Source organism: Schistocerca gregaria, chromosome 2 (assembly GCF_023897955.1).
Source record: "Schistocerca gregaria isolate iqSchGreg1 chromosome 2, iqSchGreg1.2, whole genome shotgun sequence".
In the NCBI taxonomy this organism is placed as follows: Eukaryota; Metazoa; Arthropoda; class Insecta; order Orthoptera; family Acrididae; genus Schistocerca; species Schistocerca gregaria.
In genome coordinates, this window is record NC_064921.1 from 793167553 (window position 1) to 793191113 (window position 23561).

A 23561-nucleotide genomic window follows, 5' to 3' on the forward strand; every position below is an offset into this window, starting at 1 on the left:
TCCGTATGCAACGACAGGTAGTTCGGCAATCAAATCGCCAAAGATCAAACGTGTTCTTGATGTAGTAACCCTCCCACTCATCTTCGGTTGGTCTGCTCCTTAGACCAATTAACTGCTCATGCACCACTCTGTACATCGTAGGACAGTGGCAACATGGTGAAACAAATAAATAAAAGATGGTGCCAGATTAAAGTTACTTGACGATTCTTCTGAAAGAGTAGCAGGTCCATTAAGCGAGATAGCATTCATAGAAATGCTCTGGATCAGATAGCGTCGATTCGATCCCACTTGCAGGGAAGTAAAGCAATATTGTAACCGTGGATAGATTCCATAACTGCAATATTGGCGGGATAACAATTGGGCTGATCGTGCAAGGAAATTTATGAATACAGGTATCCTGTTAAAAAAAAAGAAGTGCGTATATTCCTAACGAAATTCGGTGCACAGACTGTGATGATAAAAAGACACAAAATTCCGTTGAACATGGAAGAAATCACGAGGAGAACTGCCCCAGGGTTTGCCGTGCCCGGAGAGTTCAGCTTCTTTCACAATGCAACGTGGTTTTCTGCTGTGACAGTGGCCTGATAAGTGCAGGGACCCGCGTCGGCAGAGAAGGTTCTTCTTTTTCGGAGACGGTCGCACAAAACGCCTTCTCCCTAACAGTTTCCGTCTGGATGCGACCTCTTGTTCGACCACCAAAACCGTTGGACTTTCTTCGGCGGCTGGCTTCAGAATATCACGTGTAACGGATCCTTCCATGTAAGCACGTTTCTTCCATAGGAGCGACTGAAAACTGTGCCCCTGTAAAGTTTGTCGGCATGGTCGATTTTGCACGAACCCTGAGACTAACATTATAGTTGATCTCTTTGCTGTCAATTCCTGTACGGCGAAGCGCCCATTGTGCAAACTCACCCTGTCACGTCACCTACAGCCTTCAGTCGCCAAATACACGCCATACTGTCGCTGTGTGATTTCCCTCGGTCCGTCATTGACTGGTTTAAAACTATTTCCACAAGTCCATAATACAGCATAATTAGCGCACAGGCGAATCAAAATATTGTTATTCATGCTTCAGTTCATTTACAGGGACACATAGAAGAAATCGTCTAAGAAAACTGAAAGTTGTTTGTTTTATCATTTCTAATGAACCATAGTTACCATTGTAAAACTAAATTTTCGGAAGAGTCTGATGATTATTTTGCAATGCACTGACTGAAGGGAGGACACAGATACCAAGTCCACGCAGAATTACTACATATAGCCAACAAAGGAAGAAAACTAAGCCAGTTAGAAGTGCTTGAGATAAACAGACATTTAGCTCAAAAATCCGCAACTGGTTCTAAATGATCAGTTGCAGTTGAGCACATCCCCACTTTTAAGTTTCACATGATGCAGTCAATCAGCCACATACCCACAAACCGCCACACTGACACATACTGCAACACAAAATTAAAACACAATTGAATTTCCTATTTCTTACCTTGCTCATTCTAAAAACTTCAACAATATAACTCGTAACAACTTAATATTGTATATTTCAACCGTGGACTGTGTTTATCATTTCTCACTGCATAAAAATGTAACTTACAATATATATCATGCTTCAGCGAAACGTATGTTATTAGTTCTCAGTTAGTTAGCTCTCAGCCAATGTCACGACCTCACAAACTATGGCGTCATAACCATACAACTCGAAATACTGTAATATTGTATGTTTTAATTATTGTGTGTAATACTGTCCACTGCCTGAAGTTTAGTTTACAATGTTAAAATAACATGTTTGTTGCACAACGTAAATGAAGAGTGCTCAGCTTAACAGTTTCTCAGCCAATGACAAGACCTCACAAAATTTAGCATCATAGCCATTGCACCTGTAATACTGTGTAGCTTAACTACTTATTTGGCTAAACAATGTCCATTGCATAAACTGTAATCTCTCTTGTTAAGAATCAAGTTTGATGCACAACACTCAATGCAAGTGGATTCTATCTTTGCTCATAACTTTTTGTGACCTAAGAACTAGTGCTCCTTTCAGACGGTAGTCGATTCTCTCCTGAAGACGACCCAATATGTCAAAAACTCGTTTGAAATAAACAAGAGTCAACAGAACAAAAGCAGTCTACTTTTTATTCAACCTTAAATATGGAATTGTTCTACCAAGAAGTAAAGGAAGAATTCATAAATAAGACACTGGCACAATTCATTGCACTTCACGAATCACGACTAATTGGCTCTCATATCATTGAGAAAGTATGCCGTTTCAACAATACCAAAAAACCACAAGTTCGAAAGGGAACAATGTCTTTGTTTACAGGCCTGATCGCTCGTTTTGTAGCAACAGCCTTGAAATTCGCAGAGACTACAATTCTTTTCATAGCTCTCACTGTATTATATAAGGTGCACCTGGAAAGTTCGTTGAATGGTCTCACAAAATTAAGAATACACGAGTTACAAATAAAATACCTTTACTGGCCTTCAGAATAATCACCACTAGCTACAATACACTTCTGACGTTAGTCGTAAGGCCGTTCGAGATTTCAGCAAACACCTCTTATGGAACTGCTCGAAGCACTGCGATCTACATCTACATCTGCATCTGTGGGTTGTAGGATATCTGCAACGTCCATGTTCTCAACTTTATCACTCAGTTCAAGGTAATTGGTGCCAAGCACCCTCCTTATTCTTCAGATTTGGCACCAGCAGATTTACTTTTTTTTCTGAGAGGTTTATGTATCTCAGACGTTGCATGTGACCACGGTGTTTCTAGATATTCCACAAAAAGTGCCGACAGTTCCAGCATCTTTACAACCTGAGTCAGGAGTATTTGCAGCTAATGGTGATTACTTTGAAGACCAGTAAAGATATTTTGTTTGTTCATAGAAATTTTCAGAGGGATCTTGTAACAGTTCTTGTAACGTAATAATTTGAATGACAATGTTACTTGACAGCACATTGTAATTGTGCACATAAAAAAAAGGCCGCGCGGGATTAGCCGAGCGGTCTTGGGCGCTGTAGTCATGGACTGTGCGGCTGGTGCTGGCGAAGGTTCGAATTCTCCCTCAGGCATGGGTGTGTTTGTCCTTAGTATAATTTAGGTTAAGTAGTGTGCAAACTGCGGGACTGATGACCTTACCAGTTAAGTCCCATAAGATTTCACACACATTTGAACATTTTTCAAAAAAGGTTTTGTATCACCTCGGTTCCCAAAGTTGCGGAACCAGTACAGAACATTGGAATAGAGATCAACATAAACATTACTTCCGCTCTTTTCATTGCTCATAAAAACCACACATTGCATGTTGTACCACCATGCAGCGAGACGTTCAGAGGTGGTGGTCTAGATTGCTGTTCACACCGGTACCTCTAGTACCCAGTAGCACGTCCTCTTACACTAATCCATGCCTCTATTCGTCGTGGCACACTATCCACAACTTCATCAAAGCACTGTTTGTCCAGATTGTCCCACTCCTCAACGGCGATTCGGTATAGATCCCTCAGAGTGATTGGTGGGTCACGTCGTCCATAAAAAGATCTTTTCAATCTATCCCAGGCATGTTCGACAGGGTTCATGTCTGAAGAACATGCTGGCCACTCTAGTCGAGCGATGTCGTTTTCCTGAAGGAAGTCATTCACAAGGAGTTCACGGTGGGGGCACGAATTGTCCTCCATGAAGACGAATACCTCGCCAATAAGCTGCCGATACAGTTGCACTATCGGTCGGAGTATGGCATTCACATATCGTACAGCCGTTACGGCGCCTTCCATGACCACCAGCGGCGTACGTCGTCTCCACATAATCCCAACCCAAAACACCAGGGAACCTACACAAGCTGCACTCTCTGGACAGTGTGTCCAAGGCGTTGAGCCTGACTGAGTTGCCTCCAAACATGTCTCCAACGGTTGTCTGGTTAAAGGCATATGTGACATCGGTGAAGAGAACGTAATGCCAATCCTGAGCGGTCTATTCGGCATGTTGTTGGGCCCATCTGTACCGCGCTGCATGGTGTCGTGGTTGCAAAGACGGACCTCGCCTTGGACGTTGGTAGTGATCATGCAGCCTATGCGAACAGTTTGAGTCGTAACACGATGTCCTGTGTCTGCACGAAAAGCATTATTCAACATTGCGGCGTTGCTGTCAGGGTTCCTCCGAGCCATAATCCATAGGCAGCGGTCATCCACTGCAGTAGTAGTCCTTGGGCGGCCTGAGCAAGGCATGTCATCGACAGTTGCTATCTCTCTGTACCTCCTCCATGTCCGAACTACATGTCTTTGGTACACTCCGAGATACCTGGACACATCCCTTGTTGAGAGCCCTTCCTGGCACAAAGTAACAACGCGCACGCTATCGAACCGCGGTATTCACCGTCTAGGCGTGGTTGAACTACAGAAACAAGAGCTGTGTACCTCCTTCCTGGTGGAATGACAGGAACTGATCGGCTGTCGGACCCTCTCCGTCTTATAGGCGCTGCTCATGCATGTTTGTTTAGATCTTTGGGCGGGTTTAGTGACATCTCTGAACAGTCAAAGAGAGTGCGTAATGTGATACAATATCACGGGCAACGTCTATCTACAGGAGTTCTGGGAACCGTTGTGATGCCAAACTTTTTTGATGTGTGTATATGCCTTTTTGTTTTCTTTAGTATTGCTCATAATATAGAAACAATTGAATGAAGCTTAAATGAAAATACTGCTTACTATTTTGTAAGGTGTTTACCTATAAGTAGATTTCCTGTCCTACTTGGTGCAGGTATAGCAGAGTTTACCATGAGTCACACTGGTGATGCTGAGACCGATGGAAGAAACAGGTGGTTCCTGTTGACAATGACAGCCATAAGCGTAATTCAAAGCGTTGTGAAAGTTGTCGTAAACGTGAGTAAACAGTCCAGGGAAGCGAGCCAGGTGAAGTCAATCACTCAGTTATCAATAACGCGGATCGAAGGCTTCAGAGTAGAGTTGCACTCTACCAAAACTATGGTTCGGTAATTTTGTTACAATACATAAATGACGTTGTAAATGGTAGGATTACCGGTAATATTGGTAGCAGTTTTAGGGAAAGAAAGAGAGAAACTGGGAGCTGACTATTTCTTTGTTCTTTTTTTTTTGCCTTTTGCACAAAAGTAGAACCGTACATCATTGATTGTTAGTCCACTGTGTGTATTACGTCCTTAAAGAATAGAATTTGTATTTTGTAAGTTATAATAATAAGTATATCGTGTAACTTCTGCGGTTTTAAGCAACCAAAGCAATTACGTTGGATGCAAGAGCAGTTTACATGAACAAATATAAAAACATTTATAATTATTGTTGTTATTTTGAATTCAATAGAACGTTCTTCATTATTATCAAAGGCAGAAGTTTCATGTTATTATTGATAAAGGCGAAATTTGTTTATAAAATAACAAAAACATGTTTTATGTATAAAATGGGCGAGGTATTGAAGCGATATTTGATAATTTTCCTTTGCGTTTTTTTTATTTTACCTTATTGTTGAGGGAATTGCTTTTTCTTGTGCTATATGATAAATGTATATTTTTCCTTTATTTTTACTACCTCTGCTTGACAGCACATATCAACAATGTTCGAATAAAAACTGTTTCAAATACTGACAAGTTAATTTTGCTATAAATACTGTTTACAGGATAACCATGTAGAACAGAAATGCTCCATGGGTTATGTGCACCTAAATATATCCTCACTCAATTCACAGACGACTTACAGCTTCCAGTTGTTAGTGGGATCTAGTAAGACAGTGATAGCGTATTTAAGAATGCGTCGTTATGAGGTAATGCAATAATAGGTATGCAACACACCTAACATACAGGTAACGTGGGTACGAAAATTGGAAATTTGTGGTAAGGTCTTATGGCACCAAACTGCAAAGGTCATCGGTCCCTAAGCTTACGCTAATGACAACACGCACTCCCATGTCCGAGGGAGGACTCGAACCTCCGACGGGGGTAGCCGCGCGAAGCCTGACAAGGCGCTCCGACCGCTGGCTACCCCGCGAGGCCCCCCTGGGTACGACCTTAACTGGCTACTGCTAATAGGTCCCTTAGTCCACGCCTGCTTACAATAGTCAACAGTAGCCTACTGTAGCTTTACATCAGAGAACGGCGGGCACTGCGAGGGCGCAGTATCTACGGACATGGTCGCTCCGTGGATGGGCTCACGTGACCTTCCTGCATGGGCAGCGCCGCCATCAGTAGTACCCAAGCTGCGTCCGTGGACTGAAGTCCGAGATACTGTCACCTGTCATCCGTATCGATGCTCAGGCTGGCCGGGGAACCTGAATCATTGCCTGACACTAAGGCAAATAAGTAACGTTAAGTAATGAAACATATCTGTATTGTTTACTATCGTGTATGACGAGATTTACTATCGTATATGACGAGTAGTTATAAGGGAAATAGAGTTTGCACCATTCACTGGTTGCGAACTGCAGCAAAACACGATGGGCGTTCCGTAAGTATTGCAACACTTTTTATTTCCTCCAATTTCGGTTTAAAACATGCGAAATTTGTTTTGTGACATTTTGCAATATTCCCACTTCAGCCTCTAAAGTTTCACGAAGTTCCGACAATCGGCGGCGCTGTAAGTAGCCTTCAAAATGGCGTCTGTAACGGAGGTGCCTTGCAAGAAGAGAGCTATCACTGAGTTTCCTTTGTCGAAAAACCAGAGCATTGTCTAAGGAGACCTCGCAGTGAACAAAAACGCATTGAGTTGTTGGGCTAAGCGTCTGTTATCATCGCAAAAAAAAGTGCAGACCTACGTCCATCGGTTGGGGTAGTCTAAGGTGTGTGCCCGCTACGTTCCTTGAAGCCTAACAGAAGACCGTAAAGAGCGACGAAGGGCCATCTGAGCGGAACTGCTTGAACATTATGAGGCTGATGGTGACAATTTTTAGTCGAACATCATCCCAGTCGATGAAACATGGGTTCGTCACTTCGAACTAGAAACGAAACGGCAATCCATGGAGTGGCACCACACCATTCTCCTCCGAAGAAGAAGTTCAAAGCCACACCCTAGGCCGCTAAAGTCATGCGGACGTTCTTCTGGGCTCTGAAGGGGTTATTCTATTTGATGCCGTCCCACATGGTGCATCTGTGAAGTGTATTGTGCTACTCTTAGGAAACTGAAGAAACGACTTCAGCATCTTCGCCGCCACAAAAATGCAAAGAAACTTCTCCATGATAAAGCAAGGCCTCATACGAGTCTGTGCGACCAGGAGGAGCTCACAAAAATTCACTGGAATGTTCTTCTTCATCTACTCTACAGCACGGATCTCGAACCTTCCACCTATTTGGCCCAAAGGAAGGTGCACTACGTGGTAAGCAGTGTGCGGATGAAGGCGAGGTTACTGATGCAGAAAGATGTTGCCTTTAACGTCGACCAGTAGACTGGTACCAACCGGGCACAGAGGTTCTCCCAGTGAGATGGTTTATGGCCGCCGCACAGAACTGAGTTTATGTTGGAAAACAGGGTTTTGTAGCCAAATGAGTCGAGAATATTAGGGCCGGCCGCGGTGGCCGAGCGGTTCTAGGTGCTCAGTCCGGAACCGCGCGGCTGCTACAGTCGCAGGTTCGAATCCTGACTCGGGCGTGGGTGGGTGTGATGTCCTTAGGTTAGTTAAGTAGTTCTACGTCTAGGAGACTGATGACCTCAGATGTTAAGTCTTATACTGCTCAGAGCCATTTCAACCATTTTCGAGAATATTGTAGTGTCCCGGAATGAGATTTCCACTCTGGAAGGTGGGAGACGAGGTACTGCCAGAAGTAAAGCTGTGAGGACGGGGCGTGAGTCGTGCTTCGGTAGCTCAGTTCAGCCGGCACGGTAACTCAGCGTGTTCGATCAGAGGGTTAGCTGCCCTCTGTAATAAAAGAAAAAAAATGAGTTGATGGATCGACGACGAACTGAAACAGGTGTCTTGCGACGTCCACCCTGAGCGGATAAAACGAACAAAATGAGATTAAAAAAAAAAAAAAAGAAGTTGGTAGAGCACTTGTCCGCGAAAGGCAAAGGTCCCGAGTTCGAGTCTCGGTCCGGCACACAGTTTTAATTTGCCAGGAAGTTATATTATAGTGTGCTGGAGTCTTGAATAGAACTAACCAGATTTCAGAAAAAAAATGTGTTGCATTATTTACTGAATGCTCCTTGCTGATCTGTAGGGCTACTGAGAGCAGTTTACTCAGTAACGTCAACGCCCGTGATTCCTCGGTTGCAGCACTGTGCGTTACGCAATCTCTCGTCGCCCGCACTTGGCTCGTTCCAGATATGGGCACCATTTCGGTCTATGACGGACTGCGACGATTTCGCTCCTAAAGCAGATGGCAATATGGTCCACTGCGGGCGCTAAACTCGCCACACAGAGAGCGTTGCGCCCCCGTCTGCCGCTTTACGGCGAGCGGCCGCTTAAGGACGTCCCCTGTCGACAGATGGCTTCCCCGAATAAGGCGCGAGTTAGCCAGCCGGTAATTTGCGTCTCCGGGAACGGGACGGGTGCCGTCAGCCGTCGCCTGGGGGAGCAGCACCTGGCAACGGGAAAGGCGGGAGCCGCGTGGACGCAGCGGGCTGAGGCCACAGCGCCGCGCGGCACGGTCTGGAGAGCGCCGCTGACGCCCGACCGCTACGGCTGCACCTTCCTATTTGGTCGCGAGCCGAGGCGCCGTAGGCCCTTTAAGGGGCGTCCTAAGAGGCCGTCTGCAATTACACGCCGCATATCGGGAGCAGCTCCGACTCCATTCCCGGACTCGGACCGTGCGCGTGGTACCGCGTCGCTGCCGACGGACGCTCCAGAGAGCTTCAGCAGCGAGAACATTCCACTCGTTTCTGATGTCGCTACGTCACAGAAGTTCGTGGAAAAGGGGGAGGGAACAGAGACCAAACCTTGAAGGAGGTAGAGGAGGAACTGAATTTGGAATCCGCATTAGATGCGGAGAAGCTTGAAGTTGAACCACCAGAGAGATTATGCCATCGAAAACTTAATGAATAATAAAGGAGTAGGAAAAGGTGGCATAGAGGCGGTACTATTAACATTTTGAGGGGAAGAATTGAATCTGAATTTGATTTATTGTTCATTTAGGGAAGTGTTGCCTTACATTTTACTTTGAAGAGCCAAAGAAACTGGTACATCTGCCTAAAGTTGTGTAGGGCCCCCGCGAGCAAGCAGAAGTACCGCAAAACGACCTGGCATACTCTCAACTAATGTCTGAAGTAGTGCTGGAGGGCACTGACACCATGAATCCTGCACGGCTGTCCATAAATGAGAAAGAGTACGACGGGATGGAGATCTATTCTGAACAACACGTTGCATCCCAGATAAGCTCAAAAATGATCACGTCTGTGGAGTTTGGTGGCCAGCCACACTGTAGCATTTCTGCACGTGTGGGTGCCGCATTGTCCTGATGGAATTGCCCAAGTCCGTCGGAATGCACAATGGACATGAATGGAAACAGCTGACCAGACAGGACGCTTACGTACGTGTCACCTGTAAGAGTCGTATCTAGATGTGTCAGAGGTCCCATATCACTCCAACTGCAGACGCCCCACACCATTAAAGAGTCTCTACCAGCTTAAACAGTCCCATACAGACACGCAGGGTCCGTGGATTCATGAGGTTGTCTCCATTTCCGTACTCGTCCATTGCTCGATAAAATCTGAAACGAGATTCATCCCATCAGGTATCATGTTTCAGTCATCAACAGATCAATACCGGTGTTTACGGGCCTACACAAGGCCTATATCGATGATGTTTCGTTGAACGGTGCGCACGCTGAAACTTGCTGATGGCCCAGCATTTAAATCTGCAGCAATTTGCGGAAGGATTGCTCTCCTGTCACGTTGAATGATTCTCTTCAGTGGTCATTGGTCCCATTCTTGCAGAATCTTTTTGTGGTCGCAGCGATGTCGGAGATTTGATGTTTTACGGGAATCCTGATATCCACGGTACACTTGTGAGAAGGTCATACAGAAAAATCCGCACTTCATCGCCACCTCAGAGATGCTGTGCGCCATCGCTCGTCCCACCACGTTCAGGCTCACTTCAATCTTGATAACCTGCCATTGTAGCAGCAGTAACCGATCTAACAACTGCGTCAGACACTTGTTGTCTTATATAGGCGTTGCCGACCGCAGCGCCGTATTCTGCCTGTTTACATATCTCTGTGTTTGAATAAGCGTGCCTATACCAGGGTCTTTGGCCCTTCAGCGTATTACAGGTCGTTCATTTTACAACTTTTCATGTAGATTACAAAACATACTCGATATTGCAAACAGCAATTATTGTTGTCAGCAATTGCAGTGGAAGTAATAATAAATTAAAAGTACGTTGGATACTGAAAGAAGAAAAAACACAAAAATGTTCAAATTTTAAGAAGATATGATTATATGATGATAGACGACAGCATAGACTTCGATAGAAAGAGAGAGAGAGAGAGAGAGAGAGAAATGCTACCCTATCTGAGCCAGCCTGGTCGGAAAGCCTCACAACTGCTTCGGGCCTTGCAGTCCCTGTTCGCTACAGCTTAATTTACGGATTTACATTCCTAAACGCTGTTTACAAAAGCACTATTACGTACATTGTGGAAATCGCAGTGATGTGTGAGTGTAAAGCGTGTCATTTCTTGGGGTTATTAATAAACCTTCAGTTCCTATATTATGTGTCTTGAATTTTACCTACTATGTTGATTAACTGTTCGTTACAAGTGTTACATCCCAACAGCAATGTAATGACCACGGGATGGCTATGCCTGCTGTTTATACTTAAGCTAGAACAGATAAACAAGGTTGATTGCATTGCACTGTTTATTATAATATAGTTTAATTATTCCAGATGTAGTGTAAGGTTGTCAGCGGTACGTGTTGGTGAAAATGTTCGCTGTTTAAGTGAGTCTTTGTTTCGGTACTGCTGTCTGTGTTGGTGTATAAATTGGCACTGCTGTGTTAAATGCTTCTTGTATGTTGCAGTCTTCTGTTATACGGACGTGTGTGTCTGTATTCGTCATGTAATATCCATGAGAGATCATCAGCGATTTTATTTAATATCTCCCACTGGTCTTTGTCTCTTATTGCCCGTATCACGTCACTGTCGAATTGCGTTGGTGTTTGGTGTGCTGCTCTGTATCGGTGACAGCGAAAACCTATGCGTTCTGGGGATCCACCTTCCCCACATGACAAGTGAGACTATGGCTGTGGGCCTACGCGGTGTAAAGTGCGCAGGGTAAGGGCAGTGACCTGTCAGAAAGTGAACCATACCCCGGCTGGTATTAATATGACTCGTCTCAGAGGTTCCCTGATGTGCGGGAATAAATGACATACCCTACGGCCCTTATCGCCTGACTCCCCTTCCCTATGCCAGGTATTCATCCGCCATTTAATGAGTTGGCGCTTCTCGGTGATGTCCTGTCCGGTAATCTCGATTGCCTTTTCCTGTCTCCTCATCCTCAGCTAATACACTGCGGTCCGAAACCGAATGATTATGTAGGTAGGGAAGGTTCCAAGTACCACGCAGAGGTGGCGCTGAAAGCTCCTGACAGCTTTACCAGGGCACTTCTGTGCCCTCGCCGCACGATGTTCCTATTCGTCACTCGGTGGGCCCATGCACTGGCTGCAAAACAGACCACAGGCTCAAAGAGCGCACAATCGTGAGTGGGAATGAGGATAGAGACGGCTGTTAATGAATTAATAAAGGGCATACAGATAAAGGAAGAAATGCATAAGGATTGGAGCATAGGAATAACCTGCCCATTACATAAGAAAGGCGGGGTTACTGTCTTAGATACATGAGGTATTTTTTTCATTTTTAAAATTTTATCCGTATTTTGCAGCTCCAGATGTGATTGTATTCAATACAATGCAAGAATAAATTAAAAAGGAAAACGCCTTCAGTCACAACTTTCCGTGTTTTAATAAATACACGATGCGTTTCGGAACCTGTGGGTCCATCATAAGGTGTAATTGTCTTAATACATGCTTTATTTTTTCTCTTGAGTCAGGTGAAAGTATATGTTAGGTTATAACCTAACATTAAACCTTTTCATAACAGGAATATGAACTTCATCTCATTCAAGAGAAAGAATAAAGCTTGTATTAAGAGAAATTACAGCTGATGATGGACCCACAGGTTATAAACTAACATTAAACCTTTTCATGACAGGAATATGAATTTCACCTCATTCAAGAGAAAAAAAGTACACCTGATGATAGACCCACAGGGCCAGAAAGGATCGTGTACTTAATAGAATACGAAAAGTTGTGACTGAAGACGTTTGATTTTTAATTCGTACTTCCAACGTATGAGGTGTTTCATAAGATTTCAGCCTCTTGGCTAGAATACCAGATGGAAACGGTGTATGTGGATTACCAGATTGACTTTAGGAGAAACAGATCCAGAATGGACCAGACATTTTCATTCAGACAAGTGCTTTATAAATGCGACAGCATAGACAGGAATAAGATTCTACACTACATGACAGATTTTAGAATTCCACTAAAGTTAGTGAGGATGACGGTAAAGACGACGAAAGCAAGAGTTTGCAAGGTCAGAATAAAACAGCAGTTGTTAGGGAAGTTCCATTTGGATAGGGCTCTGCGGCAGGGACGTGCGATCCCAGCGCTATTCTTTAACTTAGCACTAGGGACGGCAATACGGCAAATGCCAACAAACCCAGAACGAGCAATATATAACTGGCAGGCCCCGGCGGTAACATACATTGATGACGTAGCGTTAACTGCAAGGACTATGAGATAATTATGCTGCATTGGAAGGTGCAGAGAGAAACTTAGGACTAGAAGTGAATATACACCGATAAGCAGTTCAACAGAGATTCTACAAGTCTTTGACAGGATTCCAGGAGTATGTGGCACCAGATGTCTACGCGCAGGTGAAGCAGATCCCACAAATTACGGGATGGTGGTTTATGGGCTCGCAGCTCGCCCCCGATATTTGTTCCAGTGGGTACAGATCAGGCACATTTTTTGGCCTAGCCATCACTGTGAGATTATTTCAAATAGTAAATCTGACATCACAGTCTGATGACGCGGTTATCTTTCCTTTATTGGTCATATTTATTGTTGTTGTTGTTGTGGTCTTTAGTCCTGAGACTGGTTGCTGCAACTCTCCATGCTAATCTATCCTGTGCAAGCTCCTTCATCTCCCAGTACCTTCTGCAACCTACATCCTTCTGAATCTGCTTAGTGTATTCATCTCTTGGTCTCCCTCTACGATTTTTACCCTTCACACTGCCCTCCAACACTAAATTGGTGATCCCTTGATGCCTCAGGACATGTCCTACCAACCGATCCCTTCTTCTACTCAAGTTGTGCCACAAACTTCTCTTCTCCCCAATCCTATTCAATACCTCCTCATTAGTTACGTGATCTACCCATCTAATCTTCAATATTCTTCTGTAGCACCACATTTCAAAAGCCTCTATTCTCTTCTTGTCCAAACTAGTTATCGTCCATGTTTCACTTCCATACATGGGTACACTCCATACAAATACTTTCAGAAACCCGTTCCTGACACTTAACTCTATACTCGATGTTAACAAATTTCTCTACTTCAGGAACGCTTTCCTTGCCATTGCCAGTCTACATTTTATATCCTCCTTACTTCGACCACCAACATTTATTTTACTCCCCAAATAGCAAAACTCCTTTACTACTTTAAGTGTCTCATTTCCTAATCTAATTCCCTCAACATGACCCGACTTAATTCGACTACATTCCATTATCCTTGTTTTGCTTTTGTTGATGTTCATCTTATATCCTCCTTTCAAGACACTGTCCATTCCGTTCAACAGCTCTTTCAAGTCCTTTGCTGTCTCTGACAGAATTACAATGTCATCGGCGAACCTCAAAGTTTTTATTTCTTCTCCATGGATTTTAATTCCTACTTCCCTTTCATGTCCCTCGACTCTTATAACTGCCATCTGGTTTCTGTACAAATTGTAAATAGCCTTTCGCTCCCTGTATTTTACCCCTGCTACCTTCAGAATCTGAAAGGGATTACTCCAGTCAACATTGTCAAAAGCTTTCTCTAAGTCTACAAATACGAGAAACGTAGGTTTGCCTTTCCTTAATCTTTCTTGTAAGATAAGTCGTAAGGTCAGTATTGCCTCACATGTTCCAACATTTCTACGGAATCCAAACTTATCTTCCCCGAGGCCGGCTTCTACCAGTTTTTCCATTCGTCTGTAAAGAGTTCGCGTTAGTATTTTGCAGCAGTGGCTTATTAAACTGATAGTTCAGTAATTTTCACATCTGTGAACACCTGCTTTCTTTGGGATTGGAATTATTATATTCTTCTTGAAGTCTGAGGGTATTTTGCCTGTCTCGTACATCTTGCTCACCAGATGGTAGAGTTTTGTCAGGACTGGCTCGCCCAAGGCCGTCAGTAGTTCTAAGGGAATGTTGTCTACTCCGGGGCCTTGTTTCGACTCAGGTCTCTCAGTGCTCTGTCAAACTCTTCACGCAGTATCGTATCTCCTATTTGATCTTCATCTACATCCTCTTCCATTTCCATAATATTGTCATCAAGTACATCGCCCTTGTATAGACCCTCTATATATTCCTTCCACCTTTCTGCTTTCCCCTCTTTGTTTAGAACTGGGTTTCCATATGAGCTCTTGATATTCATACAAGTGGCTCTCTTTTCTCCAAAGGTCTCTTTAATTTTCCTGTAGGCTGTATCTATCTTACCCCTAGTGAGATAAGCCTCTACATACTTACATTTGTCCTCTAGCCATCCCAGCTTAGCCATTTTGCACTTCCTGCCGATCTCATTATTGAGACGTTTGTATTCCTTTTTACCTGCTTCATATACTGCATTTTTATATTTTCTCCTTTCATCAATTAAATTCAATAATTCTTCTGTTAGCCAAGGATTTCTACTAGCCCTCGTCTTTTTACATACTTGATCCTCTGCGCCTTCACTACTTCATCCCTCAGAGCTACTCATTCATCTTCTACAGTATTTCATTCCCCCATTCTTGTCAATTGCTCCCTTACGCTCTCCTTGAAATTCTGTACAATCTCTGGTTCTTTCAGTTTATCCAGGCCCCATCTCCTTAAATTCCCACCGTTTTGCAGTTTCTTCAGTTTTAATCTACAGTTCATAACCAATAGATTATGGTCAGAGGCCACATCTGCCCCTGGAAATGTCCTACAATTTAAAACCTGGTTCCTAAATCTCTGTCTTACCATTATATAATCTATCTGATACCTTTTAGTATCTCCAGGATTCTTCCATGTATAGAACCTTCGATTTTGATTCTTGAACCAAGTGTTAGCTATGATTAAGATACGCTCTGTGCAAAATTCTACCAGGCGGCTTCCTCTTTCATTTCTTAGCCCCAATCCATATACACCAACTACGTTTCCTTCTCTTCCTTTTCCTACTGTCGAATTCCAGTCACCCATGACTATTAAATTTTTGTCTCCTTTCACTGCCTCAATAATTTCTTTTATCTCATCATACATTTCTTCAATTTCTTCGTCATCTGCAGAGCTAGTTGGCATAAAAACTTGTACTACTGTAGTAGGCATGGGCTTCGTGTCTATCTTGGCCACTATAATACGTTCACTATGCTGTTTGAAATAGCTTACCCGCACTCCTATTTTTTTATTCATTATTAAACCTACTCCTGTATTACCCCTATTTGATTTTGTATTTATAACCCTGTTTTCACCGGACCAAAAGTCTCGTCCCACCTTCCACCGAACTACACTAATTCGCACTCTATCTAACTTTAACCTATCCATTTCCCATTTTAAATTTTCTAACCTACCTGCCCGCTTAAGGGATCTGACATTCCACGCTCCGATCCGTAGAATACCAGTTTTCTTTCTCCTGATAATGACGTCCTCCTGAGTAGTCCCCGCCCGGAGATCTGAATGGGGGACTATTTTACCTTCGGAATATTTAACCCCTAGAGGACGCCATCATCATTTAACCATACAGTTAAGCTGCATGCCCTCGGGAAAAATTACGGCTGTTGTTTCCCCTTGCCTTTAGCCGTTCGCAGTACCACAACAGCAGGGCCGTTTTGGTTAATGTTACAAGGCCAGATTAGTCAATCATCCAGACTGTTGCCCCTGCAACTACTGAAAAGGCTGCTGCCCCTCTTCAGGAACCACACGTTTGTCTGGTCTCTCAACAGATACCCCCCCGTTGTGGTTGCACCTACGGTACGGCTATCTGTATCATTGAGGCACGCAAGCCTCCCCACCAACGGCAAGGTCCATGGTTCCTGGGGGTCATATTTATTATGATACTGCAAAGTTAAGTACCTCACTGGCCCTAGATCGAAGAATTTCCAGTGAATTAAGAGTGAACTGCGATTGCTAATCTCGTGGAAACAGGAATTGGAAGTCTGAAATTATCGTCTACTTCGAAATGCGTCCCTCAACCATCTGTAGAAGTATTTCGAAATGTTGTGAATTCATCCGTAAAGAATTTCTAAATCCCATTCGAGAAGATAGAGCCAATGTGTTTACTATATTTAAAAGGCCTAAATCTCTTTTCCGCAGTTTAGCCTGAAAGTGTCCAAACAAATTATATCTTTCGCCCCACCAAACAAAGAATCGTGTTCAGATCTATGTTTGGCTCAAGGAAAGCATAAAGCTGTAAGTTGAGTCAATGCTACGCTGTTGCAGAATTTTCTTTACGTAAACGAAGTAAAGGGTCATCTCACGCTGAAGTAGGTTTTCGGAAAAGATTTTACGTTATGCATAATGAAATGAAAACCGTACGTTTTCGATTCACATGCTTTTTTTCGCTATGCAGTTGTTCTAAAACAATTGGAATCAACTGGATACCACTTAGGTGGCTTGCACGCCCCTAGCCAGTTATCCAATAGGGGGGAGGGGAGATAACAGTGTAACGCGAAATCAGAGCCTCGTTTCGTTTTTGACGAATCTCCCCATCAGTGACAGGTGAAGCCTAGGTTAAAAGCTAGAATGGAAAGAAAAAAAGTGACGGAGCCAGTAGTAGATCACACGTCATCACGGTTTCCAGCCACATGCTCTACCGTTTTTTTTATCTCGTTTTGTTCTATATTGTTCGTTGAATTTGTTCGGGGCGGACCTCCGACGACACCCGTTTAGGTTCTTCGTTGATTCGTTCACTCAAGTTTTTATTACAGAGAGTAGCTAACGCCCTGACCGAACACGCTGAGCTACCGTGCCGGCGCCACTAGACCACCAAACCATACAGGAATTTGACTTCGCTTTCTTGACTCTTTTGTCGCTGCTTCTCAGTTATGGCGGCTGTTTGCTAGGTGACATAGTATCATGTGCACATCTCATCTTTAACTCATCGTAATTCAGACAATTTTAACGAAATATTTATAAAGTGCATACAAAAACCTTACTCGTGAACCAGTGCATTTATTAATTAAAACCAGATCAACATTCCTGCAGCAGTTCCTGAGATCATCCTGCTCATACAGACAGACGCGAAAAGGAGAACGTATATATACAGCGTGGGACACAGTGTGTCCCAAATAAAAAAAAGAATACCGGGAAATTATAGGGACAGGGTCCTCACACAGAAAGAAATAAAAAATGTCTAGTAAGGATATTTTAAGAGCTATGAGCACCTGTTGATCTTCGCTATTTGAAACATCTCTTCTATTGAACAAGTGCTCACAGCTCTTAAGGTATACATTTCTGAGCCCATGTTTCTTGTTTTGGTCCATAACTTCGTCCCAAAATATGAAAGGAAAGAGGTTGCAGTAGAAGAGATGTGTTTCACAGTATCGAAAATGAACAAATGCTCGTATCTCTTGAGATATGCGCTTTAGAGCCCTTGATCACTAGACTTTTTTTTGTCTAAGGAACCTGTCTCTAAAGTTTGTCGGTATTTTTTTCTAGCACCCTGTAGAGAGGTGCCTATGTAAGCCTTAATTTTACATTGCAAGTACAATAGTAAGCAATATTGTCTGCTAAATTTTTTTTATCCTTTCTTTGTTTTGTAACATAATCGTTCTGGCTACTGGCAACGTGTAGTCACTCGTTTTTTGCTACGGTCTATCCTTTGGCTACGTGACTGTTTCTTTTTAGTACATAGGCCTCAGCTGTCGAACTGTACCTCCTCTGCCGCGTCGTGCTCGTTCGCACCTGATCCACTGTCGTTCTTGCCACCGCACAGCGCCGCCTGTACAAGTACTTACTACTTTATGTTGTGCACACACTACAGTGTGGCATAATAGGGTACAGTTTCTGTGTTGTCTGTACAAACAGACCTCTCCTAAAGCTAGGACCGAATACACAGTGAGAGGGAACATTTCTTTGGGCAATGACACTCCAGGCGGCCCCAACGACAGTTCGAGAGACTGGACGGCGGCTCCGCCTGTGTTTTCTCTGTCAGGGCGATGACTCCATTATGGAGCAGACAGTTGGAAGCAGCTGACAAGGCTTACGGTTGAACACGAGTTTGAAGGTAGTGCTAAACTAAGTATTACTCAAGGATGAAATGTTTTAGGAAAGGGATGTTTTTGGCAAGTATCAGTTTCGTTTAGTACGACAAGAGAACAGTCGTGGACACGTATTTTGACTGACGAGATGAAGAACCCGAGATGACCAATCCGGTGTAGCACAGGTCCAAGGAAAATTTTGCAGAACACTGCAGGGAGACATCCTACTGTGGGACCCTTTCCTGCAAAGCCTGTTTGTCTCTGCGCGACACGGGCAATTTTTCTTGTGCAATTCGAGCTGAAGAACAATTCAGCAGATATACGACTGTAGAATCTAAGTGACGTTGGCCGCATACGGGGGGAGGAGGTGGAATTGGAAGAAATAAAGTTGATAGGCACGGAAACTATAAACAAATCTTATTTCTTACTTCATGTAAGTTCTTCTTCATATTCCGGTTAAGACGGCCATAGTACTTACTCTTTGCAGCAGTTTTGCCAAGGCACTAACCCATAAATAAAATAGAAGTAGTCTGCTAGGTGCTCTCTGACAAACTCTGCGTGCTTGTGTAACGTCTAATCATGTCACGGACATGTCACACCGTCTTCATTGTTGCAATTGTCGACAAAGTCTCAGATAATTGTGAACTACGACGCATGCTGAAACTATAATATCAACGTCTGTTGGACGGTGCAGAATCCGCTGCTCGGAATGACGTCAAATTCGGAAGCAATATTATCGAAGAAGGGGAAGATGTCATGGAAACAAAAAAATTAACAAAGATTTTCCAATAGATGGCGCTGTAAGTATCATAACGTGAGTGGGTTCGGCTACAAATGACAGATGAATCGCAATACGACGGATATTGCTTCAGCTGAGTGTTACAGCTACCGTACTTTGGAATGTGCATGACCACACAAACTTGGCATTCAATAGCTGTAGCGCTGTTAAGTGATCCCACCCACCACGGCAAGGTCACACGACATCGGATGGGAAAAATCTGTTTTTAATTGTCCTAAAACCAAAAACCGCAAGAAAAGCGACAATAAAATCTATTTTTAACTGTCGTGAGACTGGCGAAAGACATGTTCAATAAGCTGTCCACAAGTCGAAATTGAGAAACAGAATCTACAGAACAGACACGAGTGCCTCAGGAGTCACTTTCAGTACGCGATGCGTAATGTGTACCTTCAGTTCAGCTACGTTCGCAACTGGAGCTCTAAGAACAGCATATTCCAGATAACCTCCCAGCCAGAACTCACACGGATTAAGATCAGGTGATCTGAACCGCCAGGCTACAGGGAAATGACTGCTGAGAATTGCAGCATTTACAAAAGGCCTCTGCAGCAGCTGCTTCAGTGGTGCGTAATGTGCGGAGGAGTGCCATCTTGCATAAAAATGATCCTACCCATACATACATGCTGTTAAAGGGTTAAAAAGAATGTTGGCACTTAAAAGACTCTCGTGGCGTTTACCAGTGGCAGCACAGGTAACAGGACCCGCAGAACTCATCTCCTCAAAAAAATATGGCGCTACGATAAACGATTCCGCCAAACACAGTAGCCGGCCGCGGTGGCCGAGCGGTTCTGGGTGCTTCAGTCCGGAACCGTGCGACTCCTACGGTCGCAGATTCGAGTTCTGCCTCCGGCATGGATGTGTGTGATGTCACCACTCCAACCATCAACTGCCTACTGGCAGCTGATAGTGCTGACATCAAAGTCACAGATAGTCCGTGTAAACTAGTTACGTTGGCCACAGATGCAGCATGTATATTGATCGTGATAAGCCGTTTAGCATCAACTAAGGCCTGAAGAGGGCGCATTGAAGCGCGGAAAGTGGTAGCTAGACAATAAATAACGTCATAAGGACGGCTGTAGACGTTTCAGTTTCTTACAGAAATGTTTGTTTGTCAGAACCGTCAACTGAAGGAAATCGTTGTCCGTCAGATAACTGATAATATTTATGATTAGTGCTACTTTGGCCTCTTTGTTTGTATAATGTCGCAAATTACGCAATTAGTTGATATGGCTGTAATTTTTGTAATGAGATAATTTCGCAGTTGTTAGAGTCTTATTATGTAGTGCAGTTCTTTTTGTCAAAAATCAGAGTTTAATTTTTGGAGAGCGACTTTCTTCAAATTGAACCCGCTCCATAATTTATGGTAAACTCTTGAATACCTTGTTGTGTGCACCAAGACACAGACAGTTTCTGACAAGCAAAAGCAAAGAAATTACTAATAAATAGTTTATTTTCCTTTATCTGCTGCATCTGCTGATTTGTATTTCCTTTTGAGAACGTCAGTACTCAAGACCCAAAAACAGACTGTTGAGCAAGAGGTAAGTCAATTTTATTTCAGGACAAATCTCATCTTGGATTCTTGAGCAAACAGGGTGTAGTGAGAATTGTCGGATTTCGTGCTAGCAAGCAGATTAATTTTCAGTGAAGAGTATAATCTGAAACAGATCCTGCAGAACTACTCTCCATATGTTGCTACGTTTCATTGCCTCCTCTTTCCTATTAAAATTATCCTGATGCTTACAAATTGTAATGGGTTCTCTACATAGTCGTGGATAATAACTTGACGTCGTAGATAAAACTTCTGTTTCAGAAAACTTCACTTCGTGGTTTCCTGACTGAATAACACGCTCTGCTACAGCTGATTTCTCTATTTTCCTAGTCGGCAAAGACTTTTGTCTTCTTTTAGCCGTGTATTTACGCCCCTCTTGGTAGTTCCAATATAAACTTCACCACACGTACACAGAATTTTATGTACACTACATGTCGACAGAGCAGGGCGTTTATCCTTCACATATCTGAGTGCTTGACTTATTTTCTTTGTTGGTGTAAAGACCGGTCTGATGTCATGTTTCTGTAAAATCTTACCGTTCCGATACGATACTTTTTTTAATAAAATGGAGAAAAACTGTGTTTTTCGGTCGTTGTGGTTCATCCTTGTCCTTTCGGTGATATGTCCAAGCTGTAACTGAGAGGTAGTAGGTTACCAGTGCTGGTGCGAGAGCAGATTACCATCTTATCTCAAGGTCACATATAAAGACGCCTGGTGTTAGATTGCACACCTGGGCGGCCCATCTAGGTAACCCAGGTCAACTCCCTCCCCCCACACATCTTAGGCAATTGTGTGAGTTATATTCAAGGTCATGACATAACTGTATACCGGTCAGAAGATCCTACCCACACACTTTAGGCAAGTAGACTACTTGTATTCGAGGTCATGATGTAGCTCGATACTGCTCACGTGGTATAAAATTGGAGGGAAACCCCTGGACCAATGGGAGCACAATAAAAGGGGGGCCGTTTACCATAATCTTCTTGATCGCCCTATGGATAAAACGAAGCACAACAGATGTCGTCACGCGCGGTATTATGCAGGAGTCCATGTTCGAAGTGATAGAAAGCGTGATCAAAATCCAGTGCAACAAGAGCGCCGTGGAAACGGCGTGTTTGCATCAGCGCCACGTCTGTATAGGTGCTCAAAGCCGTAAACACATTAGTGTTGCCTCTGAGGCAGGTTTCATCAGTGTGAATGACCGCCATTACAGTAGATTTGAGTCTCTCACGGAGAATGCGAGTCAGCAGATTGTAGTCGGTGTTAAGCGTTGTCAATGGTCGAAAATCAACTGGGCGACAACCTCCTCTGGGTTTGGGCACTGGAATCAAGAGGCCCTCAGTGAATTTCGATAGTACTTGAAAATCGGGGTTCAGGAGTTCTCTGTGAATCCTGGCCCACATCGGGCCTATAAGAGCCAGAAACCTATTGTAAAATTCGAGAGGGAGTCCGTCAAGGCCTGGCGTTTTGTTGGGAGCACTACACAACATGGCCTATCGTAGTTCTTCCAAAGTCACCTCCTTGTGGGTTCCGAGAGACGGCTCGGTCGGATAGGACTTCCCTTACTCCCAAATCCTTGTTGTACTCTCGCTCGTAGAGATGTGTATATAGGCATATGACTGTGTGAACGGTCAGGCGATGTCCATTTGCGTTTCAGCTCGTTGTCCACCCCCATTTGGCTATCCGTGCGCGACTTGCGGCCAGATCCAAAGTACCATATCTCGCCAACCATGTGTCTACGACCCCAACTCGTACATCCATTATCTATATTCAAACACGCACAGGTCAGACGTTATACTCGAAAGTCGCTTGCCCGGCATCGGCAGATACATAAGACATGCATGTCCAAATGAACTTTGCATTGTAATTAGGATAACACACGCACTGCAATATCGTAAACGGTATTTTGGTTGATACTATGTCGACATAGGCTACAACGTTTGGTACCGATCAGAGTGTCTGACATCTGGAGGTTTGGATATCAACGTCCTTTTCATCTTTCTCGACAGTTGTAATTGCAGTCTGATTTCTGTGCAAAATGTGGATAACTTTTCACTGTCTGTATTTGGTCACTGCTACCTTCAGAATTTCAAAGAGTGTATTCGAGTAAATACTGTAAAATTCTTTCTTTAGCTTATAGTTCTAGGTATGCCTTTATTAGGTCCATCTTCTTAAGATCATAGTGTCGGCATTGTCTCGTGTGTTGCTATAGTCTATGGAAACCAAAATGATCTTCCCCGAGGTCCACTTCTACCACTTTTTTTAGGTGTTCGAAACATGACTAATTCAAATAATCAAACCTTTTTCTTATTACTCCGCATAAAATTTCACGTAATCCCTTAGGTGGTAAGTACCTCCAGAACAGGAACCGCTGCTACGCCTTCTCCAGCGAATCAAATTCTTTCGCAGACAATCTTCAGTCTGTCAACAAACTACAAGTCGCATTAACTCGGAACAACTTGCATTTTTACTGGCGAGAGATGGAACACTGAGAGAAACAGGTCATCTTGTTTCATTCTTCGAACGTACTTTGCATCTTCGTCTTGTTTCTATCTGTCCACTTCATCTTTAAGATTCTTCAAAGGCCTCGCGTGTCAAATGCTTCTATCTTGTTCTTCTGCAGTTTCTTCAATTGCACACAATCCTCTGATTCACATGCATACACTTCCAGGAATGTCTGCCTGTGTCCATCGCCAAAGATATGTATAGTAAAGGTCATTTTGCTGGAAGATTTCTTTACCTCTGATGTCCTCGTCCCTCCGTTTGTCCATTTTCATCTTGATTCCCACGAAGAGCGAATTAT